The sequence below is a fragment of the Trichosurus vulpecula genome, chromosome 7 (assembly GCF_011100635.1).
Source record: "Trichosurus vulpecula isolate mTriVul1 chromosome 7, mTriVul1.pri, whole genome shotgun sequence".
In the NCBI taxonomy this organism is placed as follows: domain Eukaryota; kingdom Metazoa; phylum Chordata; class Mammalia; order Diprotodontia; family Phalangeridae; genus Trichosurus; species Trichosurus vulpecula.
This window is the reverse complement of record NC_050579.1, coordinates 217,097,297-217,107,243: the sequence shown is the minus strand read 5'-3', so window position 1 is coordinate 217,107,243 and position 9,947 is coordinate 217,097,297. Positions and strand designations below refer to the sequence as shown.

At 37.8% G+C, this 9,947-nt stretch overlaps 1 long non-coding RNA gene across 1 annotated transcript in view; it reads left to right on the top strand.

Moving 5' to 3' along the window:
• Positions 1-541: 541 nt before the first annotated feature.
• Positions 542-9,947, top strand: part of LOC118858830 — a 91,641-nt gene continuing 82,235 nt past the window's right edge. Inside the window, exon 1 of the long non-coding RNA XR_005010958.1 lies at positions 542-609. This is a non-coding gene — a long non-coding RNA (uncharacterized LOC118858830). The remainder of the gene's footprint in view (positions 610-9,947) is intronic.

Sequence of the window (9,947 nt, the reverse complement as noted above, 5' to 3'; positions counted from 1 at the left end):
TTCTGAGTACCTTTATGAACTATGAATGATAACTAACTGGAAGATTCTCAACTAATTTCTAATAATTTCACCATATCTTAACAAGAAATTCCAGTTTCTTTTAAACTGAAAACGAAAGTCCACAGGCTTTGCAAGCTATATTAGCTACTCTTACAGGTGCTGTTCTCTTTTACCTCCAATCCTACAAATACACAGGATCATGGAATATCAGGTTCTTTTATTGTCTATATATAATGCGAATAGTTTAGGAATTATCTAACTACTTATGCCTCTTTTAAAATATTGGTTCAGTTGACTTCACGATCTTCATGTTGATCATATGAGTATTGGCTGACTTAGATGAGGAACTGTTAATAGGGAGAAATGATTTGTTTATCTTATTTTGTACAGGATATAAAGTAGTAACAACAATCCCAGCAGCTCAGATTTATATGGCATTTTAGAGTTTACAAAGTACTTTTCTCAAAACAACCCTGGAGGTGATAATGCAAGTTTTACCATTCTCATTTTATAGGTGGAGATACTGAGATTTAAAGAGTTTCAGAGATTTGCTCAGCAACACATGTCAAGTAGCGGCGAGGCTCCCAAACCACGTGCTCTAATTGGAAGGTCAGTACTCCTTCCATAATACCATAAAGCCTTTCCATATGTTTAGTGCCATATGAACTAACCAATCAATCAACAAACATTTATTAGGAGCCTACTTAGTGCCAGGCACTGTGCTAGACACCGGGGATACAAATACAAAAATGAAACAGTTTCTGCCCCCAATGAACTAATGTTCTATCAGGGGAAAGTGTGTGTGTGTGTATACATGTAAGTAATGCAAAATATAGCCAAAGTAATTTTATGAAGAGGAACTAACATTTTTAATATTCTGGAGAAGCAGAACAGATGGATATCATTTTAAGAATTACAAACATCATAGATTACATGTTAATTTTGCTTTGGTCACTATTTTATGTTGTAGACAAGGGTTTTGCAACTATTCAGATATTACAGTTTAAGTTCTCAATCCCTTTTTCTTTCCGATATGAAAAAATAGGGAATAGGAAGTAGGGGAGTCGTTACTGTGCCAGGAATCATTTCTTCCAAGGGAAGATAGAAGCACACACTATAGATGAACCTGGACCATCAAGGCCCACCTTGCAGAGGGCAGGGAGGAGGACATACTGGAAGAAACCAGACTTCTTGCCATTGAAAAATGGGACTTTTCAATAAAAAAGTTATACCTGAATCATAAGTTATTGGACCTATTATGAAGTGAGGTGATTAATTTTTCTCTGTTATGACATCTCTTGTTTTACCAAAGAGATTTGTTCTTGGAAAATTGCCCGTAATATCTTTATATGTTGAATCATGCATTAGCTCTACCAGGGTGTAAGAGTTTATTATTGAAAGCAATTCTATAAATAATTATTTTTAAGGTTTGGTTTTCATATGCTAGGCTTACTTACAGAGAGGCACTAGAATAATTTTGTAATTTAAATTATTAACATGCATTAGCATCAAGAGGAGCATCATCTTTGAACACAGAAGATGAGAAGACAGAAAAATTTTCCCCATATTAAACTGTTTCACATTGTTAAACAGATGTGAAATCATGCAATTAATTTTATGTGCTACTTTTGTCTTTCTTTGCGATTCTTCTATCATGGGTTTCAACTTTGAGATTGAAAAAAATCCACAGAGACTTTATGCAGACCTACTTTAGGGAAAACACTTATTGTTTCCTTTCTTACTTGCTTGATATTCACAAGAAACACCTGTTCATATAAAACTCTCACTAATGGATCGTGACTAGTCTTACTTAAAGGGAGCAAGAAAAGAGCAGAGACTTTGTCATCTTTGATCAGAGGAAGTTGACATTCTTTATTAGCCTACCATCTTTTCATTTTTCAGCCTCTTCTGACTGCCCACATAAAGAGTTTCTGTTTCTAGTATTTACACTGTTCTTACCATCAGTGCAGAGGACTCCAGAGCGTCCATAGGGACAGAGGCAGACAGCATCTCTGTTGGATTTTGGAAAACATGTAGCACCATTTCCACATGGGTTGTTTTCACAAGTTGCAAATTGGCACAGCTTCCCTGAGTAGAGCTGCGGGCATTCACAAAGCCAGTTTTCAGTGTCACTGGAAGGAAAGAAATAAAAATCTAACAGAAAGGAGGCAATATCTTACAATTAAGTTTTTTTTTTTATATGATCTGTGATTTCATTAGTATAAAGAAAGTCCAATGAGGAAACTCCTTCTACCAATTCATATCAGCAATTACTCACAACTTAGAGTCTTAGGCAGTTGCCTGGGCCTCTGAGGGCTGAAATTACTTACTTAGAGTCATAAAACTTGTAAATGATAAAGATAGGACTTGAACTCAGATTTTCCCAGCTCCGAGGTTGCTAAATCTCTCTTTCTTCTTGCTTCTCCTTTCCCTTACTTCTTCCCTGCCTCCCCTTCCCAGCACCCTCTCCCCACCCGTCTCTTATTATTTTAAGGCAGCACTTTTTAACTTGTTTTGTGTCATGGACCTTTGGCAGGCTGGTTAATCCTATAGACCCCTTTTCATGATAATATTTTTAAATGAATAAAATCAGATACATAGATTTACAAAAAAACCCAATTATATTGAAAGACAGTTATCAAAATACTGAAAAATCAAAACCAAATCAAACCCCCAAAACATTATGGATTGCAGGTTAAGTAGCTTTATTTTAATGAAACATCCTGTTTGCATCCTGATTAAAAAAGTATCATGCCCCACCCAATTCTTACTCTTTGTTTCGATATATGTCTTCTTAGTTATGCCCTTTGTGCTAGAAACAGATTAGTCACCTTATAGATTACCTGAGGCCACGGGCCTTATTTTAGAGACTATCCATTTTTACTTTTTAATTTACCCCTTATTTCATTTCACACTGGGTGCTTCTTCCAGCCCTCTCATTAAATATTTGTTGTGTTGCCTCAGTGGAATGCTGCAAATAACTACCAAAAAAAAGCTCTTGTTCTTAGTTTCAAAATAGAGAATTTTAAACTCAAGAAAAGCCTCCTATATTAAGGGAGAAATCCAAGCTCCATTAAGTGTAGGACTTCTAGTAATGCTTGAAGAAGAACACAGTGGGGAGCTGCAATGACTGCATTGTACACTAGCTGAAAGTATGTCTTTTTATGTCCTCTGCAGTAGCTGTTGTATATGGGCATAGTACAGGAAAAAAAGCACTCTCTACGGTGATGGGTGAATAATTTCTCAGGAAGGGGGAACGGTAGCTCTTCCTCTACTTTTTCTTCCAACTCTATTATGTATGTATGTATGTACAATTATTCTATACATACTTCTATTTCTCAGTTCTTTCTCTGGATGCAGATAGTGTCTTTCTTCATATGTCCTTTATGGTTAACTTGGGTATTTGTAATACGCAAAATAAACTATTTGCTCATTTTTCAAACAACTTTGCTTGGTTCTGCTAATTTTGCTCTTCATCATTTTGTGCAAATGTTTTATCTAAAATCATTGAGCTCATCATTTCTTATAACACAGTAGTATTCCATCACAATCATATACTACAACTTCTTCAGCCACTACACAACTGATGGGCATTCCTGCAGGGTCCAGGTCTTTGCCACCACAGAGAGTGCTATAAACATTTTAGAACACAGAAGTTCTGGGGCAGCTAGGTGGCACGGTGAGTAGAGCACCAACCGGCCCTGGAGTCAGGAGGACCTGAGTTCCAATGTGATCTCAGACACTTGACACACTAGCTGCGTGGTCTTGGGCAAGTCACCTAACCCCAATTTGCCTGCTTTCCCTCCTCCAAGAAAAAAAGGACATATAGGTTCTTTTCCTTTTCCCCTACTTTCTGCAAGTTAGTTAACCTCTGGAAAGCGTTCTCATCACAAATTTATTCCTTATGCCAAAATACAAAACCAAAACCAAACACCCCAAAACACTGGTTCTTTGTCATGCAGTGATGATACTAAATGATACCACAAGAAATGAGACACCAGGGAGAGATTACATAGAAACACACTTTCCCATTGTTGCTTCTGTGAAATTAGTGGTTTACAGAAGGTATATAGAGATATATCCTTACCAGAAAAATTTTTCCTTCTGAAATCCAGACAATCTTACTCTTATCTTATGAACCCTAGTTACCTAAAGACTCAAAGAGTAGTCAGCCTAATCAAATCATGTACACCAGTTCTTATTCCTTCTTAAATATCCTGGTAAGGTTGTTCTCCAACAGCTTGTAGCCTAATAGCTACTGACCATGGCGCTGACCTTTTTAACAATAATGTTAAGAGCTAGGAGGTAATCGTAGTAGAGAGGAATGGAAGCTTTATAGGAAAACATGTACCTGAAAAACATGAAAAGAAGGACTTTTTCATGCCCAAACAAGGTATGTTTCAATTGCACTCTAAGTAGAAAACTTATAAACACTTCATTATGAGTCAGTTCTAGGTAACATATTATGCCAATAAAATGGAATATTTCTTCCTCCTCAGATTTAAAGGTTGCTTCAAAGTCAAAACTGTAAAAGAATTTAGAATAAAAAATATTCTAGAAATTTTTCAAACACTACAGCTTTTGTCAATTGTATTACACTGCCTAAAGATTTCTGTTGGCCTAATGTGTTTATTAAGGTATCTAGGTGGGGATCCCAAACTCTTCCATTGATCCTAAGCCACCTATTGTATCTATCATAATGGATCTTCTCTCTTCCTCTTGTATTACATTTCATTGGAGCCAGGGGAACTGGAGGCACACATTTGGTCATAAGAATGGGACCTTATAGGAGGGAAGTGATTAGAATTTTGGAGATAATGGTTAAGAAACAGTTGAACCAGGCAGTTTATAGCAAACATCACCTTGATACAGCTTACTCCATATGTAGTATTTTATTTTGCTTAGGCACTAAGGTAATTGTGGCTATTTACATTTTATTTAAGAACATTTTTTAATTATGACTTACTTCCCTTCTCTTTCTTTTAGGATACTTTCACCTCCCCCTTTTGTAAACTAATTTTTTTTCTCTCTCTCTATTAATGCTGGCCTCAATGACTGGAACAGACTAGCCCTCTTCCTTCACATTTCAAAATCCATGCCTTCCTTTAAAAATCAAACTTGGGTGAATCCTTCTCTGGACTGCCAAGTTAAAACTTTTTTTTTCCTCAGGTGCTCCAAAGTACTTTGTCCGAACCTTTCTTTTATACCTTTCACATTCTGTCTCGACTACTGTGAGGAAAGGGATGGTATATCCCTAGCAACCTGTGGATCATCTTCCTATCTCTTTTCTAATACTAACAAATAATTACTGAATTAAATTGAGGCAAATTAGCATAAAACCACATCATACATGTTGTAACCAGAATGGCCTTTGTTTTCTTTGAATGACTCAGCTTACCTCATTGAGCTTCCCTGGACGCTGGGGCTTGCTCTTCCGGGGCAGGACCAGAGCTTCCTGTGTGAGGAGTCATGGGGCTGGCTGAGGGGAGGTGTTGGCGGCTATGCTAGGGGGAGGGGCCAACTCAGGAACCAATCGGCCCTGGTCATTTGGGCGGAGCTTGATGATGTCAAAAACCCTATAAGAGGGGAGAGGACAGCTTGAAGAGCTTTCTTTTCCTTTTCCGGTTGGAGCCAGCGACAGTTACGACAGTTACGTCAGTTACAGCGACCGTTACATCGTCAGTTTCAGTTGCAGCTTCAGTTACAGACACGGACACAGCTGAGGCAGGAGCTGCCAGTAGCAGAGCTGATCTACGGGAGGAAGCTGAACAAAGACTTCAGGCCAGTGGGTAATCTTATTACCATCGAGGGGGAAGCATGATTTTGCTTTACGCAATCATGCTTCTCTGTAGCCTCCTGGTTACTCTTGCAAGGCGTACTTATTGGGCCTGGAAGATTTTGATCAACATATCAAAATGGGGCTTCTGGTTCATGGGTTGGTTACTGTGGAGCCTAAATAAATGTTTTGATTCTTCTGCCTTCTACTTTGAGAGTTTCTTATATCCGGCGGTTCCGAACCTTTCAGACATGTTTATGATCCTCTTTGAGATTATAAACTCTGCCCTCCTGATACACATGTATATATAGCTTTATAGTTACAAAACAGACATTGACATAGAATCTCAGAGTCAGAGGGGAATCTAAGAGGTCATGTAATGCAACCTGTAACTGAAGAGAAATACTATCTACAACATTCCTGAGAAGTAGTGAGTCATCTCATTTGAGCTAGTCATATTGTGAGAGTGGAAAACTTTTATTCCGATTCGACATATTAGTAAACTGAGGTTCTCACATATCTAGTAACTTACCAAGGCCAAAGAGCTAGCAAATCACAAAGCCAGGGCTTGAACCTAGGTCTTTGGACTCTGGTTACTATATTGGTGCAGTGACTAGAATACTGGTTTGACTTAATCTCTGTTTCCCTTAGTTTCCTCCATCTGTAAATGGGGATGATAATAGCATCTATACTCCAGGGTTGTCATGAAGATCAAGTGAGATAATAATTGTAAAGCACTTAGTACAGTGCCTGGCACATAGTAAGTGCTATAGAAAGGTTAGCTGTTGTTGTTGTCATCTGTCTTTCATCTTTGAAGGACCAATGATATCATGGGGTGATGTCTGGATTTAAATGAGGCAGAGTTGCACAAAGTTGTCAGCCTCACTATCTTTTCCAAAGTTACTGAAGCCTAGTGGCAAGTCAAAAGTCAGGATTGCCTGACAATGGCCTGGGATGCAGCGGATGACCTTAGCATCTTTGATGTCTGACCATAGTACCTGCTTATTTGAACAAATTGTTCTTGTCTGCCCATTCTGCCAGGGGAAGTCTTCAAATGCTCAGAGTAGACATCCCTTAACTCATCAACAGGTCTGAGACTGGGGTCTCAGATGGGCTCAGTTTAGCCCATCTGTTGAGATAGTTTACTGAGGAGTGGCCACTGTTCTTGGAGCCCCAGGTGAGAGGACAGCAAAGGTGGATGAGCAGCCCTGAAGAGGGCTCAGCAAGCCCTCATACCAAAGGTGCTAGTCCTCCTTGAACAGCCCATACATCCTATTATTATTTTTATTCTTATGAATTATGTAGGGCATCTAGCTGGTGGAGTGGATAGAGTGCTAGCCGTTGAGTCAGAAGACCTGAGTTCAAATGTGACTTCAGATACTTACTAGCTGTGTGATCCTCAGTTTCCTCATCTGTAAAATGAGCTAGAGAAGGAAATGGTAAACTCCTCTAGTATCTCTGCCAGGAAAATCCCAAATAGGGTCACAAAGAGTTGGACATGACTGAGAAACAAGTGAATAACCACAAAATGAATCATGTGGAACTGATATTTCAATTCTCCCCATACATTAGGAAATTGAGGTAAAGAGATGTCAGGACATCTTTTCAAGTTACCAGTAGATCTGGAACTAGAATTCAGATAGTAGTGGAGAGCCACTCTCTATGCGGCAGAGCTCCATCTTCATCATCTACTGTAATCAACAAATATTTATTGAGCACTTCTTGCATATAAGATATTTGGCTAAATGAACGAAAAGTAGAAAGGAGCATATAAAATAGTCCTTGTCCTGAAGGAGCTTATGATGTAACTGATAACATCATATACACACATGACAAAATAACTATAATACAAGATAGCATGCAATAAAATGAGCAACATTGATATAAATAAAAGGTCCTAAGCTCATAATTCTCTAAGTTCATTTAGTACAAATAATTCTTTGAAATACAACATTTATAGTGAGGTAACAAGAGCTTTGAATTTATTCTATGTTTAAGTCTGGCTTCATTACTAACTAGCAATGTGACGTTATGGGCATTAGTGTACCAGTTTTATGGCTATGGAAACTGAGATTCTCAGTTGGTACAATGATGCCCGTAAAGTCTCACAAAGCTGAAGACGCAAGTGACAAAGCATTTTGCAAATGGCAAAATATCACAGAATGTTTATCATTTCTCAATCACCAGCTTAACTGATTCCATTATATTTACTTCTCTCCTCTCCTCTCCCAATTTGTGCTAGAGAGGTGAGGCTAAGGAAAACATATTTTGAAATCATTATGATTGCTAGCCTTTTAAACAGACAAATTTGCTCTCATATATGCTTTACATTGCACTAAAAATTGAGATTTGTACTGAAAAATTCACTCAAGTTATCCAAATGTTTTATCGCCAAGATACCAAGTATCTGGATATTTCTAAACATCTGGATGATTTGGCTCTGGGGAGACACAGCTTCCGTTTGATCACATATACATAATGGGGTAATGTGTCAAAAGTACCATCATTAGCTTTTCTTAATGCTAAAAAATAAGCCTGGAAATACATCACTGATATAAAGTCAACAATTTCAACTTCAAAAAAAGGTACCCACTATTTACATAACACAGTCAGATACCAGGAAATCAGCTAGGACTCAAAGTCCTGCATTTATTAACTGAAGAAAATAAATAACTCTTCTGACAGTCTTTACAGCTAACAGATCATTAGCACATTTCAAAGCTGGCCACCCACAGCTTCAGGACAGGGAGATTCTCAGCTGGAGAGCTTGCAGAAATGAATCCTTATGAATAATGTCTCCAGACACCTTTAAGAAATAAAATTGCTATCGGCTGCAATAGGCAATTTCTATGTATAGGCTGTTCTATTTATAGTGTCACTGCAGAGGCTTAGGAAGGAATGCAAATGAGCTGTGGAATTGCTGTAGTTCCTGAGGTACTTTGATTCTGTTTTCATGATTCTAATAACACTGCAATACAACTCAGCTAATTAAAAAGCAATAACCTTTCTTCAGGAGCTTCCTGAAAACGTTTGAACTATTGCTCCAATGTGTTGTCAAGTGTGTTGGGTGTATGGGAGGAATGGAAACTTGGTGGTGCTCATGCCTCATGAACAGTTGGGGTTTTTATCTGTCTGAGAAAGAGCCGCCAAAATGAATACTATTCTTTGCAGTTGTACGCCGTAGGACGCTTGGCATTTTTTAAAAATTTTCAGCTTTTTTCTTTTAAAATGCATAAAAATAACTGGAAAAATATGAAGAACATTTTACCCTGAGGTTCTCCTGAAAACAATTTTGGAGATACATAATATGTGCATAATGTATGCATAAATAGAGTGATCACATGGAAAATGTTGGTTTGCAATGGCAACCTTTTTTCTTAGATAAAGGAATGCCTTTTAAGTGGAAGGAAAGAAGACTGATTTTAAAAAATGATCATAGTAGCAGAAGAAGGTCATAGTGTAGAAAAGAATATTCACAAAACACCAGCAATTCATAGATATTACATAAAAAGACCTCTTAGCTTGCTGCTTCTTTTCCTAGGATCTGTCTCTTTCCATTTATATGAGCTTCGTAAAGGGCAGGTGAATTTTGTCTTATGAACCTTTACTAGCTGTTGAAACTAGAAGCAATATAATTCACTGACAAATAGGGATTTATTAGAAAATAAAAAGATATTGCATCTTTTTCCTGCTGCATCAGCTAAAGGCACATGTCACTTGACCCTTTGTGTAACACTCATCCTGAGCAGGTATTGAGCTTGAGGCCCTATAGAATACAATTTTGACCACCCTCCCAATAATGGGGTTGCAAAAGCTCTGTTTAAAGCCAAAAAGAAGGAATATGAATAAGATCAAAGGAGTCATACTCCAGACTACTAAATCCAGGATTTACTACCCAAGAAAAGCTAAATATCTGGAAAGATCTACATATATCCCTTAATCCCTAGACACAAGCTAGAAGAAGCTCTAATGCAGAGGTCCTTAACCTTTTTTGGTTTCATGGACCCCCTTATATAGTCTGGTAAAGCCTATGGACCCCTTCTCAGAATAATTGGTTTTAAATAATGGAAAGAAATGCTAAATTTTGGTTAGAGTTTAGTGAAAATATAGATGTAATTTCTTTCCCATTGGAGTGTATGGGCACCTTGAAATCAATTCATAGATCCCTCAT